The 18,507-nt window shown below is 40.0% G+C and overlaps 1 protein-coding gene across 4 annotated transcripts in view; it reads left to right on the top strand.

Annotated features, from left to right (window-relative positions):
* Positions 1 to 1,614: 1,614 nt before the first annotated feature.
* Positions 1,615 to 18,507, top strand: part of LOC148055902 (uncharacterized) — a 117,400-nt gene continuing 100,507 nt past the window's right edge. For 3 of the 4 annotated variants that reach the window (XR_015704881.1, XR_015704880.1, XR_015704882.1), the window contains exon 1: positions 1,618 to 1,715. The gene's annotated coding sequence lies outside the window, so the exon portion shown is untranslated. Of the gene's footprint in view, positions 1,716 to 18,507 lie in introns of all 4 variants that reach the window. The other variant, XM_087758228.1, reaches the window with a different exon arrangement.

Genomic DNA, 18,507 nt, shown 5'->3' with positions numbered 1-18,507 from the left:
GATAAGGATACTCCAGCTATCAGGAGAGGATCAACAGAGAAAAAGTAAGCAGTGAGGTAGAAATCAAAGTATTTACTGATCTCATTGCTCCTGTCGATACTATAGCTACTTGCTTGTGCCAGTGTGAGAGTGAAATTTGTATTGCTGAATACCACAGCAGGGTGGAAAGCTTCAGAATTGCTTTGTATAGATTGAGAACGAGTTCACTTTGTTCCCTAACCTGATTCTTCAAAATAACTAGTGAGAGATTTTGCTTGTTGTAACTATTCACATTCGTCATAGCCCAGTTGTTAGTCTCTATCCTCTGCTTTATGTCACGTAATTATAGGTCTGCATACAAAGGTGTGAGGTTTTCGCATCTGCATTGTACCAAGGATTGGAGTGCTGAAAGTGGAGACATTTTCCTCATTTTGTAATAACACTGCCTTCAATGAATGCTATAAATCACTTGGTCATTATGCTCATTTTCCTTTGGCCTTCTGGTGTTGTCCCTCCTGCAGTCTGGAATGCTGCTATGAAACACAGTTTGTTTCTGGGAATGTCTTGTTGGCATTTGCAGCTTGAGCTCCTCTGGAGGATACAGCCTATGCATGTACAGAGAGGCCTAATGCTTCCCTTGCTGGAAAACTGTCTGTACTCTCTGGAGTTGTAGTAGCTTAAGTTACTAGTGACTGCATATTTCAGGCTTCCAGCCTCTTATTCCTCTAGGAAATAAAAACTTAGCATTTTGATTGTTTGCTTAATGAAAGCATTCTCTTACATATTGCTTGGTCATTCTGATTTTTCAAAAAAAGGAAGAGAAAAATATATATTTTGGAAACCAGAGATCTCAAAGATATAGAAACATTGTTTTCCATCCATAAGTGTGGTGCTGAGCAATTCAAAAAAAGAAGCTCCCTAAGGTAGTATTGACCTTCAAGCTGTGATACAGTAAGCACAATATGACTAAATATTAAACATAAATCCAGGCCACAATGTTAGATTCACATCCCAGTTTGAACAACTTCCACTATTAGAGGTGCTTACAGCTGAGACTCGGGTTCAGTCTGGGGTAAAGAGACAGGTCATTTGTGCGTAAGCTTAGTTTTCCACAACTGCTGGTTTGCAAATGGGCTTTGGTTTGGTCCCATTTCCTTAACATGGACATGGCCCTTTGCGTATGATTGTATATTCTGGCAGATTGCTGCTCTGCAGTGTGCTTTGGTGTCCATCGGATCTTGGGAAACTCCTCTGAGTGGCTGTGCAGCTCAGTTCTGTCCATGCCGAGCAGGAATGCAGACACTTCTCTGCTGAGTGCTTCCCTCCGAGATCTCAGGGGAGAAATGGGCTGAGCTCTTGCAGACTGAGTTTATAACAACGGGTGTAGCTCTGTGTTGTGGACCCCTCACTGGAGTCTCCAGGGTCAGATGACAGACAGAGAAACCCTTGGAAGCATGACATCTTCAGGAGCCACAGGAACGGCGTGGTGCATTGATAAGTAACGGTATGTAATGTATGTGCAAGGGGCCTCTGGAAAATACCTGAGAACACCAGAGATAATAGCAGAAACTCTATTTATCTGTGAGCTAAAAATAATTGCTCATTCAGTACAGTATCCCGTCCTAGCACAGCCAGCATCTGAGAAAGATATATGCAAGGTCAGACAGCTAAGGGCAAAACCTGCATTTCAGAAGGTTCTTCCTCTTCCCGGCTGTTTCATTAGTTTGTAAGCTAAGGTAAGAATAATATCTATCTTTAAAATTTACTTTTTCAAAAAAAGCCTTGGATGTTCTCATTATCTTTATGAATGCCTAATTCTACTTTTATTGCTGCCCAATGCTTGAATGCATCTCATAGCAATGACCCACACAGCTTAATGATATGTCATGTAAAAGGCACCTCTGTAAAATGTATTGCTTTTCAGTTTCACTACTCGTGTGTTTTCTTCTGGTATAGAAGAGTTATTTGCATGAGATTGCTTTCAAAACTTACCTCTTAGAAAGAGCCCATTTTCACACAATGGCCCTGGTTATCATTCTACAACCATGCAATTTGGGAGCACTAACCTTCCACAAGAAATGGCATGTGGTCTACAAACCCATGCATTATGAATTTCTGTTACAACTACAGGGAGAAGAAAGGAAATACATGGAGTAGCAACAGGTTCCTTTAACTAATGCATAATCTGTTGACTTGGGAAGATCTTTGATTTTGTTTCCGTTCTCTTTGCTTTTATATTTGCTTACCTGAACAATTTAGGCTAAGAGAAGGTGCTCTTATTTTTAATATAGACAAAGCTGTTACAGGCTTTGAGCCTGTCAGAGTTTTTGAAAATAGTTGGGAAGCTGACACTCTTTTACAGTAACTATTGCGCATTGCTCGTGTGCTCAGGTACTCCATGCTATTGGTCCTGCCTCTGTCCTCTTGGGCTCCATACTGTGTGTGTGTGAGAGAGTATGTGTGTCTGGTAACACAACCAGAAAAACTCATAGAATCATAGAATAGTTTGGGTTGGAAAGGACTTTAAGGGTCATCTAGTCCAACCCCCCTGCAATGAGCAGGGACATCTTCAACTAAATCAGGTTGCTCAGAGCCCCGTCCAGCCTGACCTTGAATGTTTCCAGGGATGGGGCATCTACCACCTCTCTGGGCAACCTGTTCCAGTGTTTCACCATCCTCATCATAAAAAATTTCTTCCTTATATTTAGTCTAAATCTGCTCTCTTTTAGTTTAAAACCATTACCCCTTGTCCTATCGCAACAGGCCATGTTAAAAAGTTTGTCCCCATCTTTCTTGTAAGCTCATAAATTTATAAACTAACAAGAACTGTTACAAAAGTACCTACTCAGTTTAACAAGAAGATGGTTTCTGTTTCTCATCAGATGAGTGGCTTTTCTCTGGTTTCTCATATGAAATGTTTCTCTCATTCTTTGAGGAGGATTGCATTCTTCAAATTCCTCAAGAGTCCCTTGAAACCACCCTTCTTCTGCCTGGTAGGAGCCATCTTCACAGGAGCTTCAGTAGTTAGTTGGCAAGGAGGCTGGTACGCACACAGGAGCCTACTCATTTCCTGAACTCAACAAAAAGATTCTTCATAGACCATGGCAGATTCTGGAAGTGATTTGTATAGTCTCATGGGCTTCTCAGAATGGGAGAAAACCCATGAATAATTTTTTCAAGAGCTTGTTAAAATGTTATATTAAGACTAATTTAATCACTAGCACAGTGCTAACAGAAAGTGAAAATTTCCCTGAGGTAAGGACACAAAAAGGGTCGCAAATCTAACACAGTAGAGTGTTGGAGTAATATGGTATACTGTACAGATACAGTTTCTAGCAGATTAAATGCCATGAAAAATTGGGAAAGTGCATCTAAAATTTTATGTGCTATTTTGAACTTGTGTAGTTAATTTATTCCAGAATTAATATTCTTCAGTGAAACTCTTCTGATTTAGACCAGCTGGAGGTGTGGTCCACCATATGTTGTCAGGGAAAAGCAGGAATGCATTTGAGGGAATCTGGCAAAAGTTTTCAAGTTATTCTCATTGCAAGTGTGAGTGAATGTCTGTGCCTGAAGAAAGTGAGCAAGCTACCTTCATCCATGGCACATATGCATTTAATGCGTGATGTTTGCCACATACAAACCCAAAAACATTGTGAAGGATTTCTGTTGAACCTAAAGGTAACCAGCAGTTTTTTCTCCTTACAGTTCCTCTGAAGCATTTGGAACTGTATTCTGTCTGTACAAGAGCAATTGCCTGAAGGATATGATTATGCTGGAACACTGTGAAATAAGGGAAAAAAAAAGCCACACAATTCCTATCACAATATCCTCCCAAATTCTTTCCCTTTATGGTATGCTTTTCACTGCTGAATGCCACTACTTCATCTCAGCTATTCAGCAACCTACCATACCAGGTGAATAGATGGAGGAGTTGCGAGCAAAGGGATGGTTTTGTGCTATAATCTGTATATAGGCCTGCAACAGATGTTAACTCAGACAGGGCCAAAGAACATCCTTTCTGTGCGTTACACAAACCCACATTTTTTAGTGTACCATGACAAACTCGAGGCTGCAATATAAAAACCCAAGAGTCATAAAAATGGCTTGAATGGGTCACAGGGACACAACAGTGAAAGGCATTTCCCTTGCAAAAGCAGGGAAATAAGTAAAAATGACGGAATTTATAGGCAATTGAATTTAAGGTGTGAATGAATGAGCTGCTCAAGAGTATGTTTTGTGTCAATATCAAAACTTTTAAGAGAAACTATATGACTGTATTTGTAAATCCTTGTTTCTTTCTTTGTTTAAAGTAATACTAATACTCCTGGTAGCAGTGCAAGGATTCTTTAAATAATTTAACTCCACTGTATGAAATGAAATGTGGTTTATAATTTATTCTTCTGACTGCCTTCTATAGACATCCTTGGATAAATTCTGTGGAGCTGAAGGCAGCGGATACTGGCATGAGGCCATGGAGCCTTAGTTAATATAGCAAAGCAGAATTGCAAAAGTTATAATAAGTCCTGGAGATCTTGGAGAAAAAGGAAAGTAGCTGAAAGAAAAGCTGCAATAGCCACTATAATGACTTGATAAGCCAAATGTGAAATTAATGTGTGGATTGGCCCGAGTAACAGTGGGAAGGGGAGATATATGTGTCTGATCACAGACATAATTGTGATTATGCCTATGTAAATGAAGGTATTTTCAGGAAGAGTTGGTGAGTTGAAACTGATTGTGTGAGTCCTTCTGGCACAGCTCGATTGATGAGCCATGAAAATGCCAGGGAAAGACCTCCTATATTTTCTCTAGTCTCGCATCATCAAAATTCGAAACCAATTCGTAATAGAGGGCCCTCATAATTATTGCCTTTCCCTGATATTTTCAGGAATGTGACTCACTCCTGTTAGACTTCAGCTCTTGTCAAAACCGCTACCAGCTCTCTTCTCCCACCACAGGAAGAAACACAGTTCTGCCACCTTTATCCCCTGGAATTACTTAAAAACAGGCCACCTCTGAAAACATCTGTCTGTGTCTTAGCATGCTGTTTATCAGGCTTGCATACTACCAGACAAGTACAGAATTATGACTAAGACAAAAAAATTACTATGCCAAAAAAAGGCAAAATAAACATGCACATAGAGGGGGAAAAGGAACCAAGTGAAAAAGTATTTCACTAGAAAGTCATCATGTTTCCTTGAAAAGTCATTATGAACAAGCAAGTTTGTTTTTATATTCATGCCCTTGTCCTCAATATAGGTTTGATTTAGGGAAAGAAGAGAGGGAGAATGGACAACATCGGTCATCTTTCACCTCTGCTAGCCTGATGATCTCAGTTTCAGTGAGTCAGTAATTCCTGATTTATACAGACAGCAGATGTAGGCTCTGGGGTTCTCTGGTTTATCAGTTTCCAAGAACTGGCTTTAGCAACCTTTTTTTAAAAGTTCAAAGAGCAAGGTTTTGAATATATCACTGGGATACGTTATATCCTAAAGGAAATAATAATTTCAAGGTCCCGTGAAGTTTGGTGCTCAGTTCTGTTTTACTCTGGATGAACTCTGGTGTAGGCAGGCGAAAAAGGAAGGCGACAGTATTTGGTCCTACTCCTACTTAAAGAAGCAATTTCCAAGGGATCAAAATTTCTTTTCATGCTCTGTTGCAGACTAGTTAAAAAATTATCCTCCCCTGTTGTTGACTCTGCCTATGATTATGGACACATTTACTCATATTACAAATGCTGCTATCACTGAAAGAGTTCTGCTGTGAACACAGTATGGGCTTGTAGGTGTTTATGTACTTCTAGAGCAGTACAAGAGCTATCCTGTTCTTTGGTTATGACAGCTGGTTCTGACTTTTGCAATGTGTTCATTGTTTTCAATGAACAGTACATTGCATTAACTAGGTACATCATGCCTCCAGGTTGCTGAGGCCCTGCCAAACAGTGTGAGATACATACACTGGTCAGACTTTCTATTCTTTTTATCATGAGTAGGCATTTTTCACTAGTTGCTCTGAAATTTCCTGGAGAGTAGATTAAGATATAGCCATAGATGGATTTTGGCTATTTTTGAGGCCACTTTACTTCGCTTTTAATTGCCTTTTCCTTTTTACATTGCAGATTTTATTAAATGAAGGCATGCTGAATGCATGGATTATAAAATATGTAGTAGCTAAAGGTCTATCCAGTGTTCATCTCAAGTTTGGTTTTTTTTTTGTTGTTAGCTATATTCACATCCATTATGTTAAAGAATATTCCTGCTGTCTGTAAAAACATGTCAGACTTGTAATTAAAGTGTGCTCTCTGCAACTTCCCTTCACTGAAAAAAAAGGCTGCTTCCCGTCACTGAAACCTAGGCTAGATTCAACTTTTCTCTAGAATCCTTCCAGTTAGAACACAAACAGCACACATCATTGCTGGAGCCTTTAAGCAGAGACGTACATAGCATAGTTCACACCCACACTCATCTGTTGGAAGACATTGCATCTCTTACTGGGGGAATGTATCCAAGTTTCTTATCAGTGCAAGGAGGGCTGGAAGGAGAATAAGAAGAGAAACATCTGTTTCTCTCCTATAATGGGGTTAGGCATGGTTAGAGAGCTTGGGAACTTAGTAGCACTTCCAAATGTTTAATGTTGATGTATTACAATTAATGGACCATGCATGCTCCATTCTTTCCGGCTTATGGGAGAAGACAGGCTTGAATAAGTGCTCTGTAGTAGTCTGGGACATGGGGTCGAGCTGAAGAGGGAAAAGAATTACCTAGAGAAAAGAGTTAATTTTCTTCTGAAGACTCAGACGCTTGTTATCCCAACTAGTGTATCATCAGACTGCTAGTTTTAATATTGCCCTAGTAATGTTCAGAATGAAAATTCATTATTTTCCTGGGTCATGGCATCATTTACTGATCACATCCAAATGCCTGTTAACATAGGCCTCCTCACCTTTATTCAGACAATATCTCTATCTTTGCTGTTTCCTTGAATCCCAGAAGGTCAAAAGTGAAAATATGGACAAATATTCAAAATAATTACACGAGGCATATGCAATAAGAAATCAACCACTGAACTTGAGAATTAAATACCAGGTAACTAACCAGTGCAACAATAATAGTCAGGACTGGGACCATACATACTCTAACAAGAAATCAATATTTTCTGTTTTCAAAAAATTAATAAAAAGTAATTAGCAGCTGTACCTATTATCGATAGAAATCCTCAGCAGTTGGGGTAGCTGCAAAGATTAGCTGTCAGAGGACATGCTTATATATTCATCTGTTAGAGGATGAAGTGAATGAAGTTTTTGTCTATTTTATTACTATTTTTTAAAACAGAAATTCCTTAATGGTTCAACAAAGTGGGGTTTCATGTGAATGTTGCTTAGCCCCATGGTGTGCAGATGTCCACCTGGAGGCAAAACCTAGGCTATTTTAAGGCACGTCATTGCACATTAGCTCTTCTACCTTTGTTATCCTTAAAATATTAATAAATATGCTAACTGAAGAAATTAAAATGCTACAACAGGCTCTACAAGGTGTTTGTTGGAATACATTTATATGTATGTGGGGGAGATCATCACCATCATTCTCAGATGAGAGGATCATAGTCTTGTGAGATGTGGAGCTCAAATATTTGAGAAAAAAAATCAGACAAATAGCAGCCTTCGTGTGAAGTGTCAGGCAGCTCCATCATACAGGTCTATTGTTGCTATTGCTGTAAGCAACTGATTTCGAACATGACATTACTAAGGGAAGGATGGGCTGATTCACCATGCTTAATGGTTAATTTAGCCTCCGATTTTATAATCACAAAACACTGAGGAGAGATATTTTAACCCCTAGTAAGTCAGCAAAGTGTGCAGCTCTGTGGCACACTGCATGTCCTGTCTTGGCTCCTTATGTGAGCTTTTAACAGCTTTTGCATTCACATTTATTTTCTTTACAAGCTTTAGGGTCCTGTCAATTTTTTTCCTTTTCAATCAAGGATTCAGGCAAAATGACACTATTCATGTTTCTTTATAAGAATCTCAAGACAACACAAATTTTATTTTAAATCTGAAGTATTCCTCATACAGCTCTGTATTTTGCTCTGCTTCACTGCATTCAAATAGTCTGGAGATGTGTTAGTTGATTTTTTTTTGTTTAAATGAGAAGCAACCTAACTTTTTCTTAAAAGAATTCTGCCATCTATCTTGTACAATACATTGGCTTGATTTACAATTACCTGGAAAATAGGATGTATTTTTAATAGTAATTTATTAGATGTATTGGTTTCCACTTTGCATTTTTGTATGGTGAGAATGTGTATGCTTTTGTTTGACAGACAAGTCACATAACTCTCATACCTTACACACCACCTCAGATCCTCATCTGAGTAACACTGTTCTCAAGCAATGGTTTCCAATCCATAGAATGTGGGCAATGAGCCCAGCATTACTCATTGTACCCTTATTTCTATAGATTTTTATTTCTTTAACATGACATGAGATCAAAGTGGCATGTGTCCTCTGAAAGAAGCACAGAGACTCTTAGTCATACTTTTATATACTTATATAGTTTACTTATACTTTACTATCTAGTCTGGAAGATTGGTCATACTTTCCAGGGAAACATTTAAATTACTTTTTAATTACTCAGATACAGTCTAAAGAAAGAGTATATCTTAAAGGGTATTCTGGCTGCACAAAAAGATCACTGTTTTTTATGGGTACCTCCTAGTACCTTTTCGATTTATCAAGCATGGAAAAATTTCCTATCAATAACAATATGAAAATTCAAATATCCAAGCATTTATTGCTTCAGTGGAAAACAGTCTTTTTATATATTTTTTTAAACCTTTATGGTCTATGCTATGTGATAGGTTTCACATATTTATTTCCTACAGTGATCATGGAAGAATACAAACCCTGTGTGGTCTTTTGCTTGGCCATGATTTCCGGAGAAATCAGCTTATTTAACTCTTCTCTTAGCTCTTGCTTTCCCTCTTGTCACTACCTGGGGTTACTGGTTATTCTATGTTGTATTCTGTTGGGAGCTTCCATACATTGAAGAGGTGTCAAGCTCTTGCTTAAATATGTTGGCTCCATCCCTAGTACTCCCTCTAGACAACAACAAAAGCAAAACATGTTTTTAGCAGTTTAGTGATACTATTACACATCGTATTTATTCTAATTTGCTATTTGCTCCCTCATATAATCCCCATATTCCTTTAGTGAGGCAAGATGGACACTTTAAATCCAGAGTTTTACTTCTGTACCTTCTCGTGCTTTTGCCTTGCCTTTCTCTGCTCATTTTCCCATTTGTCTTGCTTCGCTGACAGATATATATATGCCCAGGTTAAAATAGTGGTTATATTGGTTCTTCCTCCTCAGCTGTGATTGGTTTTGGCACTAGGAAAGATTTTCCACCCTTGTGTTTCTGCTGTCATCTTCTTTCTCCATGCTACTCTCATCGTGATGGCATTGGCAAATTCTTGCAAGCAGTGTAATCTGTTGTGAGTCTTCCTTCTCTTTTTGTAGAGGCTGGCTTGTGCTATTTACCACAGCATGTAAAACTTGTTTTTTCTGGACTCTGATTTTGAGCTCTGTGTACTTTCCTGTCTCAAGTCTCTTTTCTTTTAGTATGCTGGATTATTTGTCATGTACCCAGTAGTCCAGCATAAAACACCTTCCATAAGCATTGGGGAAGACTGGGTGCCTCCCTTAGCTTGGCATCTCTAATTTGCTGCTTAGTTTGCAGGTGGAGGTTTTTCTTTCCCAATTATTATTTGCATAGCTGACAAGTGTCCAGGCTGGGCAGCGAGACTTTTGTGCAGAATTCATTTCTATTGAGAGATTTTTTTTTTTAGTTTTGCCTCCAGAGCCATAGGCCACTTCCAAATCCTACAGAGCCTGGCAGAGGCTGGCTACACTCAGGTCTGCCTTTGACTGTCTCTCTGACCTCACAACACAGGAACATCCAAGTCCAACACTGGCATGGATCAGGTGTCTTTAGCGTGAGCTCCTTACAGGTACAGTTTCCCCAAACACGCCAGGAAACCAGCAAACACAACATGTCTCTAGTTGTTGTACTGTTAACAGAGTCTTTCCATTGGCCAATTTAGGCATTTTTGGCTGTTTCAGGTGTTTGCTTGCGGTAGGGTATGGGAGGTCTTTCTGCAACTGGCTCTGATGAAGCTTGACTCTTGCTCCCTCCTGACCTCCCTTTGACTTTTTCAGCTATGATGAATGAGTCAGAGTCTGCAGGTGGTGATCCAGGCACAGGCTTTTCTTGCATTGCTGCCAGAGAACATTTTCAAAAGGAGAACCAAACACACCATCCTTTAGGAGTTTCCTTCTTGCTCTCCTTTTCATTCCTTTATTTATGTTCAAATACGACACCATAAAAGACTGCTGTATGTCAGAACTCACCTGGTTGCTTGCCAGCGTTCAGGCAACAGATTATGATAAACTATAGAGAAATAAGCCTCTTCCTTAGAAAGCTGGAATAAATCGGTCCTGTGTTGTCTGTTACATGCCTCTTAGTAGGTTCAGGAGATCAATGTTCTAAAACAGATGAACCCAGAAATGAAATAGTGATTATATGCTGTTGGCTACAAAGTGTGACTAAAAAGTCCTCAGTGCTTTCCCTCAGTTGATGGAAATGAACTATTACCAAAAACAGAGAGGAAAAAAATAATTTTTCTTCAGGTCATGCATTCACCATGAAAAGGGGAAGGGGACAGAAACTCCAAAGAAAGCCTTACAGGTTTTGTAATCATCTTCCTGACCCTTCTACTAGAGGCGTTTACAAGCTGTTGGGATGGAAGGCTGTAAAACCAGCAAGGAACTATTGACACTCAAAAATAAAAAAATACCCTACCTTTTTCCCAGGAGGACTTTCTGTTATTTTGGAGTGCTCTATATAACCTCCAGTAGCGCTTGAAAGTGTGTGAGAGCCAGTGAAAGTCTTAAAGTTTAGGCTAAAACCCAGATTTTTAAATGACAGGGACTGAGCATTCAGTGATTATTTCCTTCTGCACCTACTACGGCTTCTGGTGTGATGGTGAGGTGGGCAGAAAGATGCAGCATTTTCTTGAGCTGCCACAACTTACACCAGTTCAGCTGATCTGTTTGAGCCCTTAGGCTCCTCTCTCTCCTCTGCATTCATAGTTCATGAGGTAGTTACATCTGAACTTCAGCACTATTTCTCCCTGCTCCTCCTTCCCCATCCCACCCTGCAGGACAGAGGACTAGAGCCAGGAGTGTTGCTGAAGACATGTGAGAGCTTTCTATACATGGATGAGGAGAAATGGCTTAGGAAAAAAATATTCTTACTTAAGGATTGAAGATAAGAGGTTTTCAAGATGTGGCCATGGGAAAAGTCAAGGCAATCCAAGATAATGTGAATTTGGGGGTTGATAAGAAAAGACAGTTAGTAGGATACATTCTGCCTAAATTGGGTTACAAACTTGTGCTTATATTTTAGCGCTAAACAAAGCAATGAACCTAAAATAAGTGCCTACATTGAGTATTTATTTGTGTAGAGAGGTAGATAATGTTGTAAACCTCCAGAAGGAGATCTCATCCACCCGACACAGCTGCCTAACATGATGTCTCCCTGAAACATCTATCTGTCTGTCTGTCTGTCTGTCTCTGTCTCTGTACCTTAAAGGCTCTGTAGGCCCTTTTTCTATTTGGCTCCTACAAGGTAGGTGAGCATCAGGTGTCTGCAGTGATACTGATGGGAAGACCATTGCACACCAAGGTGTCAGTGATCCACGTAACAGTGAACCTGTGTACGTGCAGGCCTGTGCTGTGCTGCACATACAGTGTTGCCTTCAGGCCTGTGCTGTGCTATGCATCTGCCTTGGCACTGGATAAACTCAGATGGGTCATGGTAATGGAGCAGCCTGCAAGGCAGCTCCCACGTGGTACTGGCATGGCATTGCCTTTATCTAAAAGTGCAGCAACAAGTTCTCCTGCAGACATCTCTGTTTGACAGTAGAAATGATGAGTACAGTTGTATTCTTGTAAGGAAACCCTGTAATAGCTTGAATGACCCAATGGGGCAAATCCTCCACAAACAGGGTCTGCACGCAATGCTGCTGCAGATTGGAGACTGTTCAATCCTGCAGAACTCCAGGTTCTCAGCATCTAAAGGGACATGAGATTATGCATACTATACTCTCTTTATAGTTTGCTCTAATAAAAAACATTGTAAATGATACTTTAAAGAGTCTGAGTGCCTTTCTTATTGGGATAATAGTGGACGAGTACCTCCTAGTGCAAAAATGTCTCTTAGGAATAAAAAAATTACAAAGGCACCTTAAAACAATGGACTGTGTCTGAGGAATAAAGATGAGTCCAATTCTACAACAGGCTTCAGGCAGACCCAGGGAACTTTTCAGCATGTTCAATTACAGGGTCAAGAAAAAAGTTAAAAAAACTTTTATTTTACAACAGAGAAGTATCTCTCCATTCTCCATCAGAGAAAAGAATAGCACAGAGCATAGTGGAGTAAATTTAGAATAATATTATTTTGATAATAAGTGATAGAGGTGGTGTTAACCCTTTGATTTTCCCTGCTTTTTGTCACTATAGTAGTTTTACAATGTGCTACATTATTTTTTTTTCTTACAGAGAATGAATAGAATCATAAAATCACAGAATAATTTGGGTTGGAAGGGACCTTTAAAGGTCATCTAGTCCAACCCCCCTGCAATGAGCAAGGGCATCTTCAACTAGATCAGGTTGCTCAGAGCCCCGTCTAGCCTGACCTTGAATGTTTCCAGGGATGGGGCATCTACCACCTCTCTGGCCAACCCGTTCAAGTGTTTCACCACCCTCATCATAAAAAATTTTTCCTTATATCTAGTCTAAATCTGCTCTCTTTTAGTTTAAAACCATTACCCCTTGTCCTATCGCAACAGGCCATGTTAAAAAGTTTGTCCCCATCTTTCTTACAAGCTCCCTTTATATGCTGAAAGGCTGCAATAAGGTCTCCCCGGAGCCTTCTCTTCTCCAGGCTGAACAACCCCAACCCTCTCAGCCTTTTGCCACAGGAGAGGTGTTCCATCCCTCTGACCATTTTCATGGCCCTCCTCTGGACCCTCTCCAACAGGTCCATGTCTTTCCTGTGCTGAGGGCTCCAGAGCTAGACGCAGTGCTCCAGGTGGGGTCTCGCCAGAGCAGAGGGACAGAATCACCTGTTCCTAGTCTGGAGTCCAAGGAAACCTGTCCAGGAGGCATTTGTTAATGCACCAAGAACACACTGAACTGTTTCAATTTTTTCCAGGTTGACTCTTATTAAACAATAAGCACATTTTCATCTTCCCTTTAATAGCAAACATTTTGTTCTGATTCAGAGCGAGCACTACAACACAGAATCCTTAATCTATTTTAATCAGGAATGTTCAAAATGTTTAATCAATGGACTCACTTTTGCTGTAAAGTCCAGACAAGGTGGATCATCTCCGGCTCAGGAAAAAACAGTCTGGGGATTGTTTGCCTGGCTCTTTTCCTCGCCTTCTTAGTTGCATGACAACATAGCTTTAAGTCACAGTTTCACTCCCACTAGCATTCTCTGCTCACAAAAGGCACTCAGCAGTGTGCTGTTAATCCTGACTTCCAGAGCATTTATACTTAAATTATAAAATTACCAGGAGGGTTAGGGGAGGAAATTCAGCAGCTTGTTTCCACAGCTGTGATTCAAAAACTCACAGACATTCATAGGGAATGAAGCTGCCGCAGACCAACTCTCTTTTCATATACCATCTGCTTTCTATCACCTCATTAGTTTTATTGTTTTTGCAGTCAGAAATCAGCTGTATTCCTTGTCCATTTGTACATCCATGAAGGGAAAGACTTGGTGAATTTTACCAACAGTATGAGATTTCATCTTATGTGAGACAATGAAGCTGTGTAACTCCCTTGAAAGTCTCAATTAGCTTTATTCTGCTCATTTTATTTCTCCTGTTTCCTCTTTGTCAGGCTTATTCCTCTGTGGGCAGCTTCTGAATATTTTTCTTTATAAATCTTATCCCATGGAACAGGTGTTTCTTTCTTTTAATTAAAGTGTCAACTGGGATATTGCTGCTCTATACTGCTGTGTTATGTTGTATTTAAACAAACTTGGGAAATGGACCTGAACAAATGTACTCTTATCTGTAAATAGTACTTAGGAATATGTTTATCTTAAGCAAATAATTAATGACATTGAAGTTGTGTATGTGCACAAGTGCTTTATTAGATCAAGGTCTTTGTAGCAATAGTACAATTCCTTCGATATTAGGGTAAAGAGTGCTAATGAAAAACTGTTCTGAATTCTTAATATCTACCATTCCCTAAAGGATGGGAATAAGTTTTTCATTTTCAGCAAAGTATTTCCAAGGAAACGTTAGGTAAATTATTAATAATTTTGGAAGCTGGATGTCAGGTTTAAAGTATTGGTAACAAGTGGGAGTGAAACCTTTAATAGTTCTTCCAGATTTGTCATGCTATGAGTAATCTCCACTTTCACACAGTAAGAAAGATTTCCTTAGAACTTACAGTTGCTCAGCGGATGTTTTTCTTTGACCTATTATAATTAGCCCTGTGGAAATAGCATATTGTGTCTGTTAACTTGGAAAGTTTTATGACAGAGAGCACTCAGCAGAGGATGTCTGCTTACTGCTGCTTGTTTAGTGTTAGTGTGTATAAAACCACAAAGAAAGAGAATGCTTTTGCCATGCAGTTGTGAGAAAATGTATGTTAATATTTAGGAATGTCTGCAATAGTAGAGAGGATCAATTATGAGATATCTCTTACCTATCTTGAGGTATGTGAACCCACTTTTTCTTACCCCTGCTCCGCATTTTGCCCCATAGCATCTCACAAGAGGGCTGGCAATCACAAATAAGGATTTCTGGGAATGCTGTTTATGCCTTCTTGTTTTCAGGTATGAAATGTAGAAAGCAACTGATGTCTCAGCACGCTGTGGGAAAGCGACAGGGGGCTCGAGGTGCATGGGGCAGGGTTATCCTCCTTACTAAGCCCAGCAGATATTTCAAGGTAAAATTGTGCAGCCACAGGGAGTTGCATGAAAGGTTCAAATGCCAGGGGTCCACAAGGAAAGACCTGTCAGAGCAGAGTGCTGTCTGATCCTGGACTCTGTTCTGGGATGAGGAGGGAAGAAAAGGCAAGGTACCATTAGCTGCCTGGTCGTTGCAGTGATAAAGCAAGCTGCCGGGTGCTGCTGGGTGCCAGTATGAAACAATGTTCAGAAACATTGGTGAGGAACTGAACCTTCAGTTTATGCCTATATTGAATCACAGTTGCGTGAATAAATAGAGCCTTTCTGAGTATTTTGAGAAAATATGAACAACTAATAATTGTGTTATATAAAATGTTACTTATTTTTCACACGTAACTGATTTGTACCACTTCAGAACAAAATATGCTATAAAATGGTTTTCAATAAGCTGACTATGAAAACACACTTTAAATGTATAGGATCTACTAGACTTTTGAGTCAAAAAATATAAAAATTTAAAAGGAAAAAAGGAGACAGAAAAGGGAAAAAAAACAAGGACAAAAGATTAAATTAAATGTTTATTCCAAATTTCTTTGTTAAAGTGTATTCCAGTTTTCTAGCTTTTCATTCCTTGTTTTTTGATCCTGAATGTTATAGGAAGTTGTCTTCGTCATTGGTTTGATCATTTCTTCTGAGAAAAAATTACATTCCATTCTCTAACATAGAAGGGTTTTTTTTTGTTTGTTTGTTCTTGTGGGTTTGCTGTTTTCCTCCATTCTTGTACTTAGTAATAACACATATTCTTTTAGCCTTACTTGAAACAGATGCTTCAGAGGACAGGGAACAAGCATCTTGAGACTTGATATTTTCCTACGAACAAGCTGCAAGGAAAATATCATTGTTGTACTGTCAATGCCAGAAGAATCATAGAATCATAGAATCATTAAGGTTGGAAAAGACCCTTAAGATCATCGAGGAAGCAACAGTTCTTGTATTTGAAGAAAGGATTTAGCATTGTTTGTTAGGGACCAGAAATGCAAAGTGTTGCTGTGGCTTCAGCACATTCATTTTGGGGGAAGATCCTTTGAGAAACGCTAATTAAAGAAATTTTAATCTCCCCCTCTGGACTGAGGGGAGATAATTTGAGTTTCTATTGGTAGAGATCACTGTCCTATTTTGAAGAGTAACGACTACCCAGAACTAGATCCCTGTGCAAGACTTTCACTTCCAAGGTATGAATGGGAAGACAATGATCAGGTTAATCAAAATGAGCTGTTGCAATTTTTATTTGTTTTTTAATGCTACAGATGAGCTGGCTGAAGAAAACAATATTGATCTCTGTGATCACTAATGGGTTTGGTCTATATGAAATGGATGAATAAGCAAAGGCAGGTCTGTAAATGAAGTGCCTGGTTTTGAAAGAGCAAAGCTTGGTTAAGTAAGGAGCCACTTAATGGAGTCAACTACATCAAGATGTATTTGCACGTGAAGAAGTCCTAGTATTACTTTATTTGTGCTGAAAATAGCATAAATCTGTACCTCAAGCAAGATGAAAAAGATTTTTGGAAGAAGTTGCAGCCTTCATGGATAAATAAATTGTTATTAGGAGAGATCTACAAAGAATGGGAAAATGGATGATTCAGCGAGGAAAGCTGCATCTGTAAGTTAATATTTTTTAGAGAAAAATGAGATTTGCAGTGAAACTTTTTACTGAAGTTGGTATAGAAATAATCGATGTGTGGTCCCAAAACTACTTTGCTTAAGATTGCCTGTGCTGGGTGAGGTGAATTGCTGTGTACTCCATTGACTACAGATTCAGCAGCCCACACAAGGACTTTTTAGGATGCTCCAGGGTATGGAGGACATCTGCAAGGGACAGGCAGATACAGCCCATGTCCTTCTGTAGAAGGAGCTGGAAGCCAGTGGGATACTCTGTGACTTCTCAAGTGGCCTTAGACACCCAGGTGTAGGCAGAGCCCCAGCTGTGCTCTGACCCTAGTGGAAGTGGAGATGTCTCGCTCACATACGGACACCCACTCTTTGCTGTTTTAATGCCACCCTGGAAATTATCAAGAAAGGGTCCTTGCAGGGGCAGGTGAGCTGTTACAGTGATCAAGTACTGAAGAGCTCAGTTTTGAACCTGGTCAGGCTCAAGGGACAGAATCTAACAGATGGATTTCTGTAGGATTGCTTTGTGGGTAATTTTTCCTAAAGAAGAGTGACAGATTATGTCGCAACCGTAGTTTTGAAACTGTAAACACAGAGGCAGTAAGAAGAATGTGATAGCTAAACCAAACATCTGAGCAAAGCTCCTGTGTGCCAATTTGTTGCTTTTGAAGAACCACCTTTTAGACTCTAGTAGTCCAGCACAAATCCATACAGAGATTTGCTGAGGTTGAGCGCACAGGGGAAATAGAGAATAACCTGACTGTAGCTTCCACCCTTTAAGAATGTGCCTAACTTTTCAGGCTACAGAGCTGCCTCCTGTAGCAGGCAAGATGACACCACCAGCCCTCCCGTAAGTCTTCTCCTACACTGTGTGCATGCTGCAGCTCACCTGCACAAGTCAGGTATAACCCACTTGCCCTGTAGGTCAACTGCTGCCAGATGCCCTGGAGACACAGTATGTGCATGGTATGGCCAGGGTCCTGGTATCCCCGTGCCTGCCCTGTGTGAGGATCCCTGAAGAGAGGTGACTTGCAGGCTGGGGCTCCCCCAGACCTGTGTGGGAAGCAGGCTGTGGGGTGGGTGAATTGTCCTGCCGCTGGCACGTTGCTCTTTATTACTGCCTGAGGCTTTCTGCACCCTACCCCATCCCATGGCCTCTGCCATCGTCATGGGAACAGAGGATTTTGAGAAGGAGCAGTGGGTGCCTGCCATTGCAAAAGCAACTGATGTGGCTCACAGCTCGTTCTCTCAGCAGGCTGAGCACTGCTTAGTGTATAATCCAGGGTTTTAAGACATAGGGCTGATGTTGGCAAAGGCCTTTAGAAATAAAAACTGCTTTGATACCGTTCTTAAATTTCCGATCCTTAAGAGGAGTATTAAAGGCTGGTGAATACAAGAAAAGCATTGAACAGTCAAAAACACTTTGGAAAGACTTTCAGCTTACTTCCACAGAGAAAAAAATGTCAGTTTGGGAAGTCAGTAGAAACTACGTATTGAACTCTTCATCCTTCACCATTCTTTGTGGAGACACATTTCCAGCTACTTTGATGATACACCAGATGTCAACCCAATGGTACCTTCTTGCTCTCTCTCTCCTGCCTGTTGTCCTTGTCAGAGGGCTCCCGAGCTCACTTTGGTTCCCACCATCAGAATTGGTATCTGATAACCAGGAATGCTAGGCTGAGCTCCTGAAGAGACTTTTATCCTGATATCAGTTACAAGAGCAACTTTGGTAGGTCTTTTCGTTAACTCTCTTCAGAAGTTTCAGTTTAGGGAGAGTGTTGTTATTTATTTGCACAAGGCAAGGGCTCCTCTGTCAATTACTTATCTTTGATATCTGTATTTGACATATAAAACTATGGCTTCATTGAGA

The sequence above is a fragment of the Nipponia nippon genome, unplaced genomic scaffold, assembly GCF_047370975.1.
Source record: "Nipponia nippon isolate SJK-2023a ecotype South Korea unplaced genomic scaffold, ASM4737097v1 scaffold_2, whole genome shotgun sequence".
NCBI lineage: Eukaryota > Metazoa > Chordata > Aves > Pelecaniformes > Threskiornithidae > Nipponia > Nipponia nippon.
Note: the sequence above shows the minus strand (reverse complement) of the source record. Positions and strands in the feature narration are given on the sequence as shown.